This window comes from Apodemus sylvaticus, chromosome 21, assembly GCF_947179515.1.
Source record: "Apodemus sylvaticus chromosome 21, mApoSyl1.1, whole genome shotgun sequence".
NCBI lineage: Eukaryota > Metazoa > Chordata > Mammalia > Rodentia > Muridae > Apodemus > Apodemus sylvaticus.
The window spans coordinates 60,197,046-60,217,418 of record NC_067492.1 but is presented as its reverse complement, the minus strand read 5'-3'; the positions used below and the strand labels follow the sequence as shown (position 1 = coordinate 60,217,418).

General features: G+C 33.6%; 1 protein-coding gene across 1 annotated transcript in view; it reads right to left on the bottom strand.

Annotated features, from left to right (window-relative positions):
• The window catches only part of LOC127671957 (zinc finger protein 431-like), a gene marked incomplete at its 3' end in the record, with an annotated part of 189,829 nt that overhangs the window by 105,759 nt on the left and 63,697 nt on the right, over positions 1-20,373 (bottom strand). The window lies entirely within an intron of this gene.

The window sequence follows — 20,373 nt, the reverse complement described above, 5'->3', positions numbered from 1 at the left end:
TATCCCTGATAATCACTCCCTGGCAGTTAGTATCATTTAATGAAACATTTCTTTGTTGATATTTGTGCACACCTCTTTAAGAAGTTTGAGAACAATTTCATATGTTTTTCTCAAAGAAATGAAATAATTCACATGCCATTTCTGACAAAGAATTGTTAAAATGTTAGTATGTACCTTATATTTTTCATCCATGTCTAGTTGGTATTTGTTTTGAAACAGGCCTGTCTTGCAACAAGACAGATGTATGTCTGTCCTGCTAACATATGTAACGTGGTTAGATTACAAAGAGTGACACATATGGAGCATTGAATTTGATTTATATATTTTTTGAACTAAATATTTTTGGCCCATAATATACACACTAAATTAAGAGGAATTTTAACTCCATTTTTGGAATCATTGCAATGTTACTGGCTTATAATAAATCCTTGCTATGAAGTTTATTGTACCATCTCAGCTACTATGAATAAAAATTTGTTTCATTCTTTGGTTGAATTATGACTTTGTCAATTTGAATATTTTTGTGTACTTTTGCAGACCTGAAGACTGGGAAGATTGAGTGCCTTGATACTGAGATATTCTATACTTGCTGTATACTAGGTGGTAATACCATGTTAAATGATTTGGGAATGTGTGTGGAGGCTGACTCTTTACTCCATTGTAACTACTATGGAAATGCCATCCTGGGCTGTGGCATTCTTTTGGGAGTAATTTGCTGCACATGAGCATTGGATTTGGGTCCATACCATACTCATTATAGCCAGACTACAGGTCAAAGGTAAAGATCCTTCAATAAACTTGAATTTGAGTTTGCCAAGATTGAGAGCTTAGACTGCATGTTGTTTTCCACAGAAAAATCATTCATGTTCTTGGAACAAAAATAGTATTTCTTGAAATTTCTTTTCTTTCTGCCTTAAGCTTATGTTATTGACTTGATACATTGGAAAGAAGGCACACCACACACTGCTGTATTCGTCCTGATTATCAGGGGAGTCTTTTTTTCCTTTAAATTATAATATTGGATGGCAATATTAAGATATTCCCTAAAGTATTTTATAAGAATGTAAAATAAAACATTCTTCCATGTCTCTTAAATGTTATTCCATAGCTTTTGTTCAGATTATTGTCCCTTTTTTTCTTTTTGGAATCAGATATCTGATCCATGTTGTGCTATATGGAACTTGAGATAGCCTCTATCCCACTTTCATTTCAAAGTCTAATCTCTGAAGTATTGGTGTTGTATTTTCTTTAAATGTTTGATATCATTTATTGGTAAAATGTTCTTGTCCAGTTTTTCCCCATTAATCAGATACTGATTTTTGTTTCTTCAATCTCTTAAAACAAGATTTGATATGGCACAGAAATATGATTTATTCAAAGCACTGAAGCAGTTTTGGGTATCTGAACTCATCACTCTACATGGATGGAAAGACTTCATCTTTCACGAATGAGATATGCAATAGCAAAGATCTTATTCAATAACCACAGATATTTGAAAGGCAATGTGATGTCCATTTTACATCCATGCAACAATAAACATAACTACACTTTCTTCATTACAAAAAACATCTCAGTTAATTATAATTGTGATGATTTATGTAGAAACTTCAACTTAATCCAATGCAACTAAATATAGCTTAATTACAAATAGGATTTTTAACACAATACATTATAATTGGCATGAAATATTACTCCAGTAACCCTTAAAATACAAAGCTGTACAGACTTTCTGATCATTATTTTTAAGTTTTAACCTTATAACCTTTAAATTATAAACTCAGATTACTATATAATACCCTATATTCCCTTCTGACCTTCATTGTCCCATATACTGAACCTTAATAAGATGGAATACCAAAAAAAATTTCAATATTTTATATAAATTTTATACCTGAAGGACCTCTATAATCTGAACTTATCAAAGCAGGTAGTGCCTCCCATATCTAATGCCCTACCTGTCTAACCGGTGGTCTTCCAATCTAGAAATATAGATTAGACCTTTGGCTGAATACCTTCACCAGTTTGGACCCACACAGACACCAGCACATGTGCTATCCATCAAGCTCTTCCTGAGACACATTGTCCTTCCAGTCTGCATCTTCATTTGAAACTATGGCAGATTCTTATGTCTACCACAGACCCCAAATCCAACCTGGTTTTCAGGATGTCTGCCTTAATCAGACACATGGGGATGCATGAAGCTTGCACTAAGCATGGACACAGTAGGCACCACATAATCACAGACAGCACTGCCTGTCTCCAAAGTGGCCTGCTACAATCTGTGGGGCCCAGTCAAGTTAAAAAGGGAAATGACCAGGTGGTGAAAGAAAAATGCAAGAATATAACCAACAGAAGCCAATGTAATTTGGCAGTGTCCGAACACAGTTCTACCCTGGATATCCAAGCACACATGATGAGCGAGATTCTAACCTAAAATGGCACCTCATGAGGACAACAAATGTCTTTAATGATGATAAAAATTACCCCTTTAATGAAATATAGAAAGCCACAGGCAAATAGGTATAAGCCCTTAGAGAGGAAAAAATAAATCATTTGAATAATGGAAGAAAATATAACTTAAAAGGGGAAGTAATGGAGGAAAAGAGACTAAGACTTAAAATCAGAAGCAATAAAGATATCACAAAACTCTTCTACACATTCTTCAGACTGCAGACACATACAGGTAAGCTTCCCTTGCCCCAGCCATATTCCCTGATCTCTGAGCCTCCTGCAACAAGCCAAGTTTCATTTAGCAGTCTAATACCCCAAGAAAATCTCCATTCTCTTGCCACCACTCCACATACTTTCATCTAAAACTAAAAGAACTGGAGGTCTGGAAAAACACAGTCTAAGGATACCCATCAGATAACTACCATGCTAGGATCAACAAGGTGCATGTCCTCCCAATACCAACTGCAATAAGAATTTCTGTGGACCTAAACTTTCATGATAGATAAAGACCCTCAAAACAACAAAATTAGCAAAAGACATGGATACATAGTACCTCCAAAGAAGACCTATGTCAATTCAGTAAGCCTTGGATATCCTGATATATGGAAAAATGACTGTCGCTGCGAGCAGTGAACTGGGTTCCTGGAATAGAAGCTGGGGAATAGATGGAGACAGTTAAAAGAATGAAGGCCAAGACAGCCCAATTGCTGATTGAGGTCCCAAGTTTAATGGAGTTCTCACAAGTTAAGAGTTTTTGGAAGCCCCTCCTTGCAACTCTGTGGTGAGTTCTGGGGAAGTGTTCTGGCTATTCCTTGGGTGTTGGCTTCACTGTTCTGGGCAGTTGGGCAGATCACCTGATTAATTCGGGAATTCATAGACCTAGAGGAACAAAGAACTTCACCTTCACCCTGAGCACTAGATCAAACAGGATCCGGAATAACACAGGAATCACTGCTCAACAAAGGCTGGGGGAAGAAGTACACCTTGATCAATGTCGAATCCTACCAAGTGGCATGACACCCCAAAAATGCTCTATACAAATTACTATAATCCAATCTTGTAAAAATGAAGTGGCATTTAAATATGAAATGAATGAATCTCTTAAAGAAATAAAGGACATTACAACCAAAAAGATAGAAAACTTAAAGAGTGAATAAATAATTGCCTTAAAGACCTATATAAAAATGCAGTTAAACAGGTGAAGTAAATGAATAAAGCTCTTCAGGATCTGAATGTTGAAATCCTGGAGATGGAAAACCTAAGGAATATAACAGAAATGACAGAGGCTACCTTCACCAAGGGAATACAGTACATGGAAAAAGAAAATCTTAGATGTATCAGAGAGATACGATATTAGAAATTGATTCTTTGGTTAAAAAATGGTAAATCTAAATGACTCCTGACCCAATCTATACATGAATTCTTGGATAACATGAAAAGACCAAACACTGGAATAATGGAAGTAGAAGACATTGAATAGTCCAAGTTCCAAAGCTCAGATAATATTCTCAACAAAATTACAAAAGAAAATTCTCTTTAACAAAAAAAATGGATGCTTATAAAACAAAAGAAATGTATTGAACACCAAATAGACTGGACCTAAAAAGGATATCTTCAGGGAATATAATAATAAAAACAAAAAAATCTAGAGAAATATGAAAGAATATAAAACATAGCAAGAGAAAAGGCCATGTAACACACAAGCTATTCCAAGGCTAGTAGACGGATTTATCAGAATTACACCTAATATCACAATACATACTCTAAAATCTAGAAAATACTTGTCAGATATCTTGCAATGTTTGCATCTCCCCAAATACTGCATCCCCCAATAATGCTCAGTTACCACCATACAGGCAGAAAACAAGATATTTCAAGATCTATCTCCAAACAGCTCTACAGAAAATACCAGTAGAAAACTCCAAACCAGGAAGGATAAATACATCTACAAACAGGCAACAAATAAGTAATTCTGTATATTCAATAAAGGGGGAAACCACACACATACCACCAACTCCATCATCACCACCAACAAAACCAAAATAAATCAATATCAAAATAAAAACATCTGATCATTTATTTCTCTCAGTATCAATGGATGCAATTCCAAAATAAAAAGAGAGAGGCTAAAGAATGCATGTTAAAACAAGATACATCACTCTGATGCACACAAGAACCACACCTCAAAAATAACAATGCACATTTTCTCAGAGAGAAGGGTGAAGAAAACTTTTCCAAGCAAACAAATCCTAGAAACAAGCTTTAGTAGTCATTCTAATATCAAAAAAAAGAGAGACTTTCAACAAAAATTAATCAAACCCTTAGGGACAAAAGGACACTTCATACTTCTCAAAGGAAAAATCTACTGAGATGATATCTCAGTTTTGTACATCTATGTCCCAAACACAAGGATACACATATTGGTAAAAGATACATTTCTAAAGATTAAGTAGCACATTGAAGTCACACATTTAGTGGGAGACTTGAACACTTCACACTTCCAATTTGACTGGTCATTCAGATATAAACTAAACAATAAAAATGAAACTAACACTTTTCATTAATGAATTGTACCTAATAGACATCTATACACTATTTTACCAAAATACAAGATACTTTCAGTAAACTATGGTCCCTTCTCCAAAACTGGCTGTATAGTCACAAAACAAGCCTAAATAGATAAAAGGAAATTGAAACAACACGTTGCAGGTTTTCATACCACCATAGATTGAAGCTGTACTTCCAAAGAGCAGAAACAAAAGAAAGCCTACACACTTTATGAAAATGAACAACACTCTCCTCAGCTTCTCAGCTTCTATGGTAATGAACCTGATGGTTGCCTCTCCCAGAAAATCTCTGTGACTGTGAATATTGTGGTCAGCAGGTCACAAGGTGTGCTCCCCTTGAAACTACAGCAAAAAAAAAAAAAACATAAGAAAATATTTTCTGTTGTATAAATAAGTTATTTGTGTAGCCACTTCATGCTTGTTTAAATGTAGAAATATGTTCTTCCTGTCTTTGTTTTAGATTATTGGCTTATACCTTATTGAGTATGATTAAAATTTGTAACATTTGTAACAAAAAGTTGGCTTAAATCTGGTAACACAAGCTCTGAGTAATGTTAAGCATCACATGGTATGAACCAACCCTCCCCCCCCCAAAAAAAAACAAGTCTCTAAAGATACATCTAAATTGGGATAATAATTTATGTAATTCCAGTCCTAATCATCAGACACAAAAAAGATACGATTTAAAATAATGAGGTATTAAAAGCAGCACCATCATTCATTCATACATAAGGAATGACAGGAAAACTTTGTAAGATGAAATTAATGCCCTTGTTACTGATTTTAGAGGAAATGGATTGTTTACACAGTTAAAAATTTGTTTTAATTTCCAAAATTACAATAGATTCATAAAGTAAAACAGGGCTCATTATGGCCACATACACCACAAATTTATTTAAATCCTTAAAAATGTGGATGTCAAGGAGCTCTCTGCTGAGTGTCTCTGCAATCCTACAGCTCGGCATACTCATGCCCAAGTGAAGTGGAAGGATGATATGACAGGGAACTGGCCTGGACCTGACTCTGTACTTAAATGGGGAGGGCACTGGCCTGGGCCTGACTCTGTACTCTTACATGTTAAACATACTTGTGTTTTTTCACAGGGAGAAAATGGGCACAGTGGTTGCAGTAAAGGCGATGTGAGAAATTGAACAATTCACTCCCTGCTGATTCCCTCACTGATGATGATGATGGTTCCTGCACACTTTGAAGTCAACAGGGCCTTTGTTCCTGACTTTTCACTGATATATTCAGCAGTGTGGTCCAGACTGAAGATTCTCGTGCTTTCATCTCTCTGGACAGAGGAGCCAACTTGTAATAAGTCTGCCACCCTCAATGCGTTTGGTGATGGGATTTCTGTTTGCTTTGTAAAGAATAGTATGGGTGTACTTCTGTGTTTCCTTAAAATTGTAATCTCTCATTAACCAGTCATGTTAAAATTACTTTTATTTCTTCTATTGTATTTAATATAAGTTGTATTGATTGCACACCTACTTTTTTTTTACATGTTTTCTTTCATTATTTTTATTAATCATTCCATTCATTTACATCGCGAATGATATCCTACTTCCCAGTTGCCCCCTTCAACAAACACCCCATTGCATGATATCTGACTTTCCAGTTACCCTTCTGCAAATCCCCAACCTACATCTGCCTCCCATCCTTTTGCCTATATGAGGGTGCTACCCCACATACCTACCCTCTCCCACCCCAAGGACAACCATCCCCCAACACTCGGGCATCAAACTTCCCAGGGACCATATTCCTCCCCTCCTATTGCTATTGGGCAAGACCATCCTCTACTATATATGTATCTAGAGCCAAAGATCCCTTTAGGTAAACTCCTTGGTTGGTGGTCTAGTCTCTGGAAGAACTGGGTGGTCAGGTCAACCTATGTTCTTCTACCAATGCGGTTGCAATTCCTTTTCTCCTGCAGTCGTTTTGCCACCTCCCCCACCGGGTTCTATGAATTCAGCCTGATGGTTGGCACCAAGCATCAGCCTTGTATTGATATCAAGGATGGTTGGTTGTAGCCTCTTCCAGTCCCACCAGCAGTGGAAGAGTGCTCGTATTTCTCCACATCCTTGCCAACATCTGGTGTTGCATGCAATTTATTTTAGCCATTCTGATTGGTGTGATGTAGAATCTGATTGTCATTTTGATTTGAATTTTTCAGATGACTAAGGATTTTGAACATTTCTTTGTTTCTCAGCCATTCAAGATTCCACACTTGAGAATTCTCTATTTAGCTCTGTTCCCCAATTTTAATAGGGTTATTTGGTTCTCTTAAGTCTGACTTCATGAATGCTTTAGATATTTTGGATATTAACCCTCCATGGGATGGAAGTTTAATAAAAATCTTTCCCACCTATTGGCTACCAATTTTTACTACTGACTGTGTCTCTTGTTTTACAGAAGCTTTTCAATTTTATGAGGTCCCATTTGTTGATTATTGCTCTTAATGCGTAAGCCACTGGTGTCCTACTCAGGAAGATTTCCCCTGTACCCAAGTATTCAAGGGTCTTCCCCACTTTCTCTTCTGTTAGATTCAGTGTATCTAGTTTTATGTGGAGTTTTTTGATTCACTTGGTCTTGACCATTGTACTGGGAGATAAGAATGGATCAATTTGCGTTTTTCAACATGTGGATTGCCAATTGAACCAGCACCATTTGTTAAAAATGTCATTTCTCCCCCACTAGATTGTTTCCTCTCCTTTCTCAAATATTAAGTGACCATAAGAATTTGGGTTCATTTCTTGGTCTTTAATTATACCCCATTGATCTTCTATCCAGTCTCTGTACATATACAACACAGTTTAATCACTATTACTGTGTAGTACAAATGGGAATGACCACTGAATATCAGAATAAATAATGAACCATCTTATATTACTTTGCTTCTTGTGCTTGAGGTATCTGGGGACATTAATAAGATTTATTTGTGTCAATCAAACAAATCTGAAGTATAAAGAAATATCCAATTAATCATGGTATTTTACAATAATCCGTTACAAATAAAGAACGCTGTCAATAAAAAAAAAACAGTATCAGTGGCAAAGTGAAGAAAAATAACATTTGTATTAGTGCAGATTCTCAAGATAAATATATCTCAAATCATAGAGAGAATGTATCTCTCTGTGGATATAGAAAGGGTATGTTATAGAATGTCTCACAGACAATGGTCAACCGAGCCCAATAAAGGATGTTGACCAAGGGAAATTAGAAAAGTCAAGGACTGGTAGATTTCCTGTTGCAGCACATTACAGATGGTCTTCAGTATATACTAAATTTTTGAAGAAATAAGTACATACATATGCCAGTTTAAAAACCAACCAACAAACAAACAAATCATCTTGTTTAAAAAAAAGTATGGCAAGTACAAAAATACAAACGATCTACCCAATTGAATGTTCTTTATATATGTAGGATGCGAAAAGATCTATAGCTTAGGTTAAAGGTGGATCTGAACAACTCAAAGGATCAATATTAAGAACAGGTTTCTTACTTCAAACGGTATAATTAGGAAATATCCCCAACAGTAAGCAGGGTTAGAATTAGAGTTGGGCAATTAAAGGCTTATAGTTATGATACCAAGACACAATTAACTTATCACATGATTCCCAAGAAGAGGGAAGGAGAGGGCCCTGGTTCTGGAAAGGCTTGATTCAGCGTTGTAGGTGATGACCAGGACAGAGGAGTGGGAGGGGGTTGATCGGGGAATGGGCAGAGAGAAGGGGGCTTATGGGACTTATGGGGAGGGGGGAACTGGGAAAGGGGAAATCATTTGGAATATAAACAATGAATATATATATATATATATATATATATATATATATATATATATATATATATATATTTCCATCAAAACCTTCAATTTTATCAGAAAACAATGCTTTCTGCTTGGCCATTTAGTATAGATAAATTTGACATTTTTAGCTTTTACCATTATTATTTTCCAACAAATGCTATTATTTTAATACATTTTTTCTATATATATCTTCAATTTTATTAGTATATTCCATCAAAATCTCCAATTTTACCAATTTTTTTCTATATATTTGGTCAATAAATAAGGACATATTTTCTATGTTTAGGATTTTACCGTGACTATTTTCTACTAAATTATTCAACTTTAATACATTTGTCTATATATTACTTCATCAGAAATATTTTAGGATTTTGGTTTTTTCGAGACAGGGTTTTTCTGTGTGGCCCTGGCTGTCCTGGAGCTCACTCTGTAGACCAGGCTGGCCTCAAACTCAGAAATCTGCCTGCCTCTGCCTCCCAGAATGCTGGGATTACAGGCATACACCACCACCGCCTGGCTCAAAAATATTTTAGATGAACATCTTCAATTTATCAGAAAATGTTTCTAGATACCACCTCATTAAGTTTAGAAATATCTAATATGTTTACCATTTTATCTATTATTTTCCATGACAAATTTTAATTTGAACACTTTTTTCTATACTTCTTCAGTTTTATCAGAAATATTTTCCATCAGTATCTTCAATTTTATTAGAAATTGTTTCTTTGTGCTTGTTGAATTAGTAAGGATATATTTTTGAAGGTTTACTATTTCACCAGTATTATTTTACAAGAAATTCTTCAATTTTAACACCTTTTCCTATGTATTTCTTCAATCTTATCAAGCAATGTTTCTACTGACCACTTGACTTATTTTAGAAATGCGTAATATGTCTACCATTTTATGTGTATTATTATCAATGAAAATCTTCTATTTAAGACATTTTTGTATATATTTCTTCAATTTTATCAGAAGTATATTCTATGTAAATCTTCCATTTTATAAAAATGGTTTCTATTTAATTATTTAAATAGTTTAGAAATGTTTTCTATGTGTACCTTTTTATCTGTATTATTTTCCATGAAAATCTTCAATTTTAATACATTTTTCTATAGTTCTTCAATTTTAACAGAAATATTTTTCATGAAAATCTTCAATATTATTAGAATATTTCTTGTACTTGCTTTTTCAATTTGTAAAGATATATTTTGTATGTTTATTATTTCACCATTATTGTTTTCCATTAAATTCTACAATTTTAACACTTTTTCCATATATTTTTTCAATGTTATCAATATTTTCCATGAATATCTTAAATTATATCAGAAAATATTTCTACATACCACTGTAGTTAATAAATGATTAATATATAAACCATTTTCTGTATTATTTTCCATGAATGTCTTCAATCTTAACTCTTTTCTAATTTATCAGATAGATTTTCAATCAAATTCTTCAATTTTTTATTAAATAGTTCTACTAAATTCTTTAATTAATTTTGAAAAGTTGTCTGTCTATAATCTTATTTGTATTATTTTCCATGAAAATATTCAATCTTAACACTTCTCATATTTATCAAAAATATTTTCCATCAAAATGTTCAATTTTATCTCAAAGTACTTCTACTAAACTTTTTAATTATTTTTGAAATATTTTCTATGTTTATCATTTTAACTGTTTTATTTTCCATGAAAATATTCTATTTTAACACTTTTTTCTAGATTTCTTCAGATTTTGGATATCAAAGGAAGGAGAGTTCCCTGGTCCTGGAAAGGCTCGATGCTGCAGTATAGGGGAATAATAGGACAGGGAAGCAGGAGAGGGTTGAATGAGGAACTGGGGGAGGGGAGATGGCTTATGGAAATTTCAGGGAGGAGGAACCAGGAAAGGGGAAATCATTTAAAATATAATATATATATCCAATAAAAATTATTTTTAAAAGAAATATTTTTCATTAAAATCTAAATATTAGCCAGGTGGTGGTGGCGCATGCCTGTAATCCCAGCACTCTGGGAGGCAGAGGCAGGCAGATTTCTGAGTTCGAGGCCAGCCTGGTCTACAGAGTGAGTTCCAGGACAGCCAGGGCTATACAGAGAAACCCTGTCTCGAATAAAACCAAATCCAAAAAAAAAATCTAGATATTCATTTTTTCTATATGCTTGGTCAATTAGAAATGATATTTTTTATTTTTAATATTTTATGATTATTGTTCTTCAACAATTGTCTAGAATTTTAATGCTTGTTTTTATAACTTTCTTTAATTTTATCATTATTTTCCATGAAAATCTTCAATTTTATCAGAAAATGTTTCTATTTACCATTTCAATTAGTTTAAGAATGGTTAATATGTCTACCATATTATCTGTATAATTTTCCTTGAAAATCTTCAATCCTCTCATGTTTTTATACATATTTTCTTCAAATTTATTCCAATCAAAATCTTCAATTTCATCAGAAAATGATTCTAATTTACTCTTTAATTAATTTAGATTTTTTCTTTTTTTAAGATTTATTTAATATATACATAAGTATAAATGTTTCCTATATCCTCCATATTATCTGTATAATTTTCCAGGAATATCTTCAATTTTAACACATTTTTCTATATATTTCTTTAATTTTATCAGAAATACTTTCGATGAAAGTCTACAATTTTATCAGAAAATATTTCTACTTAACACTTCAATTAGTTTAGAAATGTTTAATATGTCTATCATTTTATCTGTATTATTTTCCATGAAAATCTTCAAATTTAAAACATTTTTGTACATATTTCTAAGGCTAAGAGACAGACCAGAGCTGTTCAGAACATGTGCTATTTGATATTTGTTGACAAATTTGGATACACAACTGTTGTGAAGTGTCTGGTGAGAGGGGCCTCTGACAGCCTCACTGACAGAGCATGGAATACAGGGAATATACTATATCCTTTGTTTTTGTCTCTTGGTCAGAGTGTCAGATCTGAGTCATCTTGTTTTCCTGATCCCTGTCAGCAGGCATCATCTCCAAGCAAGACCATCCTGAGGACGTCCCTCCAATCCTGAATCTCCACATGCTGAAGGTGTACCTGGAACTGCCTTCTAACAAGTTCATGCGGCCAAAGCCTAGGAAGAAAGTGGACATCTCAAGTCTTCTGCTGACAACTTGATGGTCTGGCTCTTCTCTCCATCCTGTCCTAGTCCTCCAAAGTTAACACATTTGGAAATAAAGCACACCACTTTCCATTGTTCACACACTGACAAATCTCAGTGGCTGAGACCTCTGACTTTTGAAAGGGAAGTGATCTTCATTTGTGTCTCAGGAGAGTCTCCCGGAATGGGCTCCTCAGCTTCTGTTCAGTAGAGGGAGAACATTAAGAGGAAGGCAAAGCCTGTTCCCCATGACTTAAGCAATCCCTTGTGTGAACATTCCAGTGTATCCTGGAGAGTTCTAGGCATCCCCTGTGATGTCATCAGTGATGTCACAACACCCACTGCTCTCAGAGCTTTCAATTAGTCCCTAGGGAGTTCACCTATATTTATGTCTACAAGATGGAGGGGGAGCCTACTTGAGAGTGAGAATGGGGAGCTTAGAGAAATGAGAGAGAAGCCAAAGGAAGCTGGATTTCCATCTAACTGGAAACCACCAAAAAATTTGTAAAATAATTACAATTATAAAAAGAATTATAAACATTTTCGATTAAACTGAACATTTCCGTAGAAAATGTTTCTAATAAAATTAAAGAATTATATAAAAATATTAAAATTGATGATTTTCGTGGAATAATATGTTTAAATTGGGTTACTTAAAAACATTTCTAACTTAATTGAAGGAGTAAGTAAAAACATTTTCTGGTAAAACTGAAATGGAAAATATTACATGGAAATTATTTCAGATAAATTTGTAGAAATACATAGAATATGTCAAAATTGACAATTTTCATGCAAAATTATACAGGTATAATTGTAGGCATAATAAACATTGCTAAATAATTTGAAAAATGAAGTAGAAATATTTTATGAAAAAATTGAAGATTCATATGGAAAGTATTTTTGATGAAATTGAAGAATTTTGTCGAAATAGTGTTAAAATTGACAATTTTTTAAAAAATTGACAATTTTCATGGAAAATAATACATCAATTGGTTGACATAAAAACAATTCTAAGTCAATTGATAGTAGATTGCAAACCTTTTCTGATAAAGTTGATTTAAAGGGAAAATACTTCATATAAATTGAAGAAATATATAAAAAATATTAAAATTGAAGATTATAATAGAAAACAATATGGATAAATTGGTTGACTTAAAATATTTCTAAGTTAATTGAAGAAGAAATTACAGACATTTTCCATTAAAATTGAAGATACATGGAAAATATTTCTGACAAAATTGATGAAATATACAGAAAAACATGTTAAAATTGAAGATTACCATGGAAAATTACACAGATAAAATGATAGGCATAAAATATTTTTAAATTGATTTAAAGTTGAATTACAAATGTTTACTAACAAGGAAAATATTTCTCACAAAATTTAAGACATATATGGAAAGATGCATTAAAATTACCAATTTTCATGGAAAATTATACAAATAAAATGGTAGACATAAAAACATTGCTAAATTAATTTAATGAATGATGTAAAACATTTTCTGATAAAATTGAAGATAAATGGATAACATTGCTAAAATATTGAAGAAATATATAGAAATTCAAGTTAAAATTGATGATTTTCATTGAAATATTATACAGATAAAATGGTAGGCATAAAAATATTTCTAAATTAATTAAAAAATGAACTAGAAATACTTTGGGAAAAAATAAAAGTTTTACATAAAAAGTATGTTTGGCATAATTGAAGAAATATATAAAATGTTAAATTTAATGATTTTCATGGATAAAAACATAAAGTGTTTGACATCAAAAAACATTTCTAAATTAATTGAAAGTGGAATTATAAACATTTTCTGATAAATTGAAGATTAAAATGGAAAGCAATATGGATAAATGGATTGACATAAAGAACATTTCAAAATTAATTTAAGGAGGATATATATATATACATTTTCTGATAAACTTGATGATTTAAGTGGAAAATATTTCTGATAAAATTGAAGAAATATACAGAAAAATATATTAAAATTGATGATTTCCATGGCACATTATTCAGATAAAATTGTAGACATAAAAACATGGCTAAATTAATTGAAAAAGAAGGTAGAATTATTTGATGAAAAAATCAAATTCTTACATGGAAACATTTATGAAAAAATTGAAGAATATAGGAAAACATGGTAAAATTGAAGGTTATTATGGAAATTTTTACATATAAAAATGGTAGGCATAAAGTCTTTCCAAATTTCAAGTCAGGTTAAATAAACACAAATAAATAAATAAATAAATAAATAAACAAACAAATAAATAAATAAATAAATAAATAAATATACAAAAAATAAAAAAGAATGGGACAAGATAAAACCAGTGTCCCCATATGTTTCTTTGTAAAATCATAGTAAAAATTATGTAACTTCAGTTATGTGTATATGTAATTTTTGAGTGTGTTTTTATGTGAACATGTGAGCAAAGATCTATTCTGAATCCAGGATTGGAATATAGGGCACCTCATTACTTGGGCCTATTCTTTTTTAAATTCGTAAATTTATTAATTCATTATTTAACTTACACTCCAAAATTTAGTTCCCTCTGCCCCAGTCCACCCTCAGACTGTTCCACATCCCATACCTCCTGTCAACCCCCTTTCTCCATGAGGATGTCCCCACCACCCACCCCTTACCCCATTTGACTTCTAAATTCCCTGGGTCCTCCAGATTCTTGAGAGTCAGTTGCATCATGTCTGATTGAACACAGACTCCTCCATCTTCTGCCATATGTGTTTCGGGGACCTCATATAAGGTGGTGTGTGCTGCCTGTGTGGTGGTCCAGAGTTTGAGAGACTTTGGACATCTAGATTCACTGAGCTGCTGGTCCTCCTACACGTTAGTCTTCCTCCTCAGACTCCTTCAGCTTTTCCCCTGTTCATCCAAGGAGTCAGCAACCTCTGTCCATTGGTTGGATACAAACATCTGCATTTCACTCTTTCAACTGCCCCTTGGATCTTTCAAAGTGCAGTCGTGCATGTATTCACTTTATAAGCATATGGTTTCAGAAAACAGAGGCTGCCTAATTCAAGCATGGCCTCTGCAAAATTAATACATCATATAATTACTGAGATTTCTGTCAGTGCTCTTCAATACTCTATGTGTTAACTAAAATATTTTTCTCTCTTAAATTCTACTCCTCTAACACTTAGGATGAGTAATGATTTTATTATCATCCTTCCTGCAAAGGGATGATATTGGCATGACAACTTCAACATTCATTCTCTCTCCCGCACAGTTTTAGTTTGCTCTTAGCCATCAACTCAAATCAAAGTTGCATAGCACTTATGAACTCAGATTCCAAAATAAGCTAATATGAGCTCATGTTAACTGTTATTCTGGATCAAAGTAGGGAAAAAAAAACTTTCTACATGGAGGAATATCTACAACCATGACCTTGAAAAATGAGCAAATTTGTAGATGATGATACAATGTTTAGGAGAGGTTGTTGCTTTTTTGTTTTGTTTTTTGTTTTTTGTTTTTTTTTTTTTGGTTTATTTTTTTCCGTTACACACATTCATTTAAAGAAACACCAAGAAACACAATTTAATGCATATATCTTGAACTGAATGCTAATAGTTGCTTCAGAACTAACATATTTCTCAGTTACAATCTATAATAAATGTGTGCAAGGAGAATTTTTCCTTAAGTCTTGAAGAAAATTGTTCTCTTACCTTAACAAAATTCCAAAGCAAATTGTGATAAAGATCCACATTTTGAGGTGTGCATAGAATGCCAATATGTTGAAGACTTCAACACCCTCCACTACCTTGACATGGGTGCTATGGAGGATATTAATAAATAAGCACTGGCAACTGCTGCACACCAGCATGATGAAAGTCAGAAAAGTGGCTTAATTGAATATGTCATGGAGTTTCCCAACTTAGAATGCCACAGTGTACATCATTATTGCTTGGTGGACCTGTTATCTCAAGACATAGAAAAGTGCAGTAAGCTTGGTACACACCATTAGAAGTGTACATCAATATCAACTGAGAGAATCGAAATCTCTAGCCTGATTGCATGGGTAATAACTGTGATGAGGGATAAATGGGATTGATAGAGTTGGGTATCAGTAAAATCAATGTGTACTTCATTATTCTTCTGCTGGCTATGATTTTGAAACCACATACTAATAGTTTTGGCCAGCACAATCTAAACAAAGTGATGCATAACTCAAAATAGTATTTGCTGCAGGCTCCAGTATCCTAAATTTAAATAAACAATTAAAAGCCAGGTGAACAAAGCAAATAAAATTTTAATTACATGAGGATGTAATAGTTTAATGAACAGTTAACTAGAATTCACAAGTACCTGGCTGTGGTAATGAAAAAGACATCAAGACCAACTTGTAAATTTAGACAAAATACAGGTAAATGAAGAAAAAGTCATCTCCAAAGAATTTTCATGAATGAGAAGGAACATACTTTTGTGATTGTATGCTTCTGTTCTATGTTGTCATACTTGTCCAGTGGTCACTTCACACACTAACCCATATGTGATGGAGAAAGGAAATTATTGTTAATGCAGGTTCAGCCTTTTTATTTACAGTCCATGATACATAAGTGTGCTGAAGAAGCCTTAATATACATTGTGTAAACATTTATATACACATAGACATACATATGTAACATGCATAAGCATATGTATACCATACCTATATTCAGATACCCAACTATCAGGCTAGTATGTATTGGAAAGACATTGGTGGACAGCAAGTATTCAGTTTCATGATGTTCATCATCTTCACAGAAAATCAAATGAATCCATCATTTCTTTGTATATGCCACTGTATTTTGGTGATAATATCACTCATTGGGTTTCAGAAATCAAATATTTTAGCACATTATCGAAGCTAATATGATTTTTCCTAGACTGACAAACTAACAGAAGCTAATATGGCATTTAAGGAATTTTAATGTTATAGTCCTTGTGCATTCAATAACTCCTAAGGTATTACTCAATTTTTTATGAATGCTGTCCCTATGAGAGTTGGAAATTCTGAATTTTAGTGGGACAAGACATGAATATGTTGCACAGTCTGAATTCATGTGTGCAGATTCACTGACATATAAGGTAATACTAAAAAGAATCTGAAGGATTTGTGTGTGCATGTGTATGTGTGTGTGTGTCTGTGTCTATGTGTTTCTATCTGTGATTGTAAATAATGCTCATAATAAATAATAAAAGTGCTCATAAATTAGGGAGTTATTGTGGATTTTATGTGTGCAGGGCGAGTATGGAGAGAGATAATTGTTGTAAAATTAAAATACTAGTATTTAAAACTGCAAAATGTAGAAATAACATGCATTCAGTTACATCCTCATCTCACAGGAGGGATACAGAGTTTTAATAAGTAGCAGAAACCCTATCACTAAATTTAGAATGGTCTGTTCAATCTATTCTTTCTTTTTTATTGATTATTTTGTGCGAATATTACTCCCCTTTCAGGTTACCCTATGAAAGCACCCATTTCACTCCCCCTGCCCCCTCCCGCCTCCTCATAGGTGCTCTCCCACCTACCCACCCACTCTAATTTTGCATTAGATAACCCTGCATCCTGATTCTACTGGCTTTGGGATCAGTCATTTACTTTTTCATTCACAAATTCCTGTCTCTGTGAGACCTAAATTAGATTGCAGAATAGTAAAGACGATATTAATAAATTACCACGTCAAGAAAAAAACAACAAGCAAGCAAGAGTGGTAAAAGATAATGTATGGTTTTTAGGAATCTAACCTCATTCGTTAGATGTAATCATCACTGTAACAAGTTTAAGAAATATTCCAAAAGACCCAACAAGCAGCTGACAGAGTCAGATGCAGATATATGCACCCAACCAATGGACAGAAGTTGTTGACTGCTGTGGTTGAATTAGGGAAAAGCTGGAAGAAGTTTTGGAGAAGGGGGATCCTGTAGCAGGACCAGCATTCTCAAGTAACCTGGACCCCAATATCTCTCAGATACGGGAACACCAAACAAACAGCATGCACCAGCTGATAAGAGACCCACAACACATATAGAGCAGGGGTGCGCCAGGTCTGATTCAGTCAGAGATGATGCACCTAGTCCTCAAGAGAATGGAGGCCCTAGGTAGTGGGGAGGTCTGGTGGGCTCCTGTGTGTGATGGGCTGGACCATCATCGTGCAGACAGCGGAATAGGTATGGGATGTGGAAGAGTAGAAGGTGGAACAAGAGGGGGTAAAATCTGAATTATAAATATAGATTAAATAAAATTTTTAAACAATTTAAAAATAAGAAAGAAAAAGAAAAACAGTATTGCAATTGCACAGAATCTTGGAATATTTGCAGAGAGTGATGATGTGCTTTCAGGATTCTATTTACTTTTATCTATAACAATGCATTTATGGAAAGCAATTATTAGTTATTATTATTAGGGGCCTGGACATTTGGCTCAACTGTGCAGAGAATTTACTGTCCATGCTGCATATTTGAGATCTGTTTCTCGATTCATGTCCTGTTTTTCACAGCTGTCTCTCTGTTTAACTATAGGGTCACCGGAGGCTTTTCACTTGCAGCTGCACGTGTATACACATGCAAACACTTGTGTACTTACTGAACATGCATACAGATAAATAATTTTTAAAAAATGATTTTTGTTAAATTTGTGTTGTATTTATTGTCCTAAGTAGGATTTATTCTTACTTGTTTTATTAGAAATAATTTTATAACAATTTGTATAATAATTTTGACTCATTTTTAGGTGAGAATGTATTTCTGAATAGAACTTCTAGGTTAGCCTGTCTCGTTATTAAATAATATTGTGGATGAACTAATTTGCTCATATTTAGTTTGAGTGCAATAACATTTTAACCCATTATATTGCAGCACATTAAACTGGGTGTGTATAAAATGTAAAATATAAGATTCTTATTTCAACATGAGTCAAAAATTATCCACAAATTCAAAGATACAAAATCATGTGAACTTTTGAAATGGGGGTGTCTAGATCATGAATAAAGTCTTTGACCATTTCCTTAGCAATTTTTTAATGTAATAAGTAATTTTTCCTCTTCATTAATCTTACAGAGACCTTGAACCTTAATATCCAGCATCCAACTAGTACAGTCCAGTTGACCTTTCGCCATTTTCTGTTCTCCACTGGCTCCTGCACTTACCTGGTGACCAGAAAACATAAGGGCACATAATTAAATGTAAAACAGAATAAGTAAATATTATTAATATTCAAGATTGGAATGTAATATAAATATAATATTAGATGACATCAGGAACTATAATAAATTTTTGTAGAAACCCTTAAACTTCAGTTTGAATATAAATATTTTCTTTGTGAAATGACATCTTCCAGGAATTTTCAATGAATACAATGTGGATGTTAATGAAGAATATATTCCATAAAGGGACATTATTAATGATCATATTTCTATGAAGACTTACTTTGGAAAGGGATAGTTCTTGTTAGTGTTGATGCAATTTAGACCCTTTCTTTATCCCATTATTGGAGGAGAATTTGTGATTTTGATGGATTTAGTACAGCCATAAATACTCAATTGTCTTTTTGGAAATGCCATTTTCTTGGAAGCAGCATAGTCAAAGCATCTGGCTCCCATTCCATCCTTCCAGAATTTTTTCAGCCAAGGACCACAGTCAGAACTCGATACCAAGGGCAGAGTCTGAAAATAATTAGCTACTGGCCTGTATCAGTAGTTTTACCCATTGCTTCCATAACTAAGTTATAATAGTAGTATATAATAGGACTATATTTATATATATATATAGTCCTTTATTTTTTTTTTAATTCTTTAATCTTTATTTTTTACACTTATGTTGTTATGGCCCTCCCCTATTTCCCCCTGACTCTTCCTCTTCCCATAACTCCTCCCCCATCTCCAAGAAGATATCCACACCTCCCAATTCCCAGACCTTCCCAATCTGGAAGGCCTCACGTTTCTCAGGGGCTTAGATGTGTCTTTTCTCTCTGAGGCCAAACCAGGCCATCCTATACCATATATGTGTTGAAGGCCTCATATCAGCTAGTGGCATAGTGTCTGAGAGTTCTTGGTTGTTCGGGGTAGTTGAGACTGTTGTTCTTCCTATGGGTCACCCTCCTCCTCAGCTTATTAAAAGTATTCTGTAATTCAACCACTGTCTTCCACAGCCTCTACCCATTGTTGGATATAGTATTTTTGTATATGAGAGCGAAAAAAGATCATTTCTACCTCAGACTACTGGCCAATATATTGAAGATTAGGTGAAAAACAGGCAGTACTCTGCCCTAAATGTGCTCCTACAGGAAATAAGAAAATATGATCTGATTTCATCTTTGTAAATTATTTAGTTAATTTGTTTGACTTGATATATGGTTTCTATTTGTAGCCATGTCTGTTCTGGAACTCACATTCTGTACAAGGTCATATATTCAGCTG